At 31.6% G+C, this 500-nt stretch overlaps 1 protein-coding gene across 1 annotated transcript in view; it reads left to right on the plus strand.

The window, feature by feature from the left end:
• The window catches only part of LOC119593598 (myb-binding protein 1A-like protein), a gene marked incomplete in the record, with an annotated part of 20,491 nt that overhangs the window by 16,413 nt on the left and 3,578 nt on the right, over window positions 1-500 (plus strand).

A 500-nucleotide genomic window follows, 5' to 3' on the forward strand; every position in this document is an offset into this window, starting at 1 on the left:
TGCTCATAGCATCCAAAGCCACATGCCAGGACAGGAAACATGTTATCACACTGTTTACTATTTTCACTGTAACATAAGTAGTCTTTCAATAAATGAGGCTAAATTGAACTAGCATATGGGCTCAGTGTGCCATATGACAAGAATAAATATTACCTGGTGTGAATGTCTATGCTTGTGGAAACAAAATAGGATCCCATAACACATTTCTTCATAATTGTATAATTGTGTAAAGCTGCAACATAAGAAGGTAATACTGAAAAAAGTAGCATGGGTAACCTGTTTCCAAAGTTTTTTTTTTATGAGTTAAAAAAACAAGTCCTTTCTTATTATGCAAAATGCATAATGAAGAAACCCTTGGAAGGGAAGGTTATTTTTCACTTGGAGAAAATTATGCAAAAAGTATAAAAGAGTAATGAGCTAAATTTGCAAGTTGAGAAAAAATTAATAAGATTTTTAAAAAGTTCACATTCCTCTTGAATTATTTGACTGCAAGAATGATA

This window comes from Penaeus monodon, chromosome 32, assembly GCF_015228065.2.
Source record: "Penaeus monodon isolate SGIC_2016 chromosome 32, NSTDA_Pmon_1, whole genome shotgun sequence".
Classification (NCBI taxonomy): domain Eukaryota; kingdom Metazoa; phylum Arthropoda; class Malacostraca; order Decapoda; family Penaeidae; genus Penaeus; species Penaeus monodon.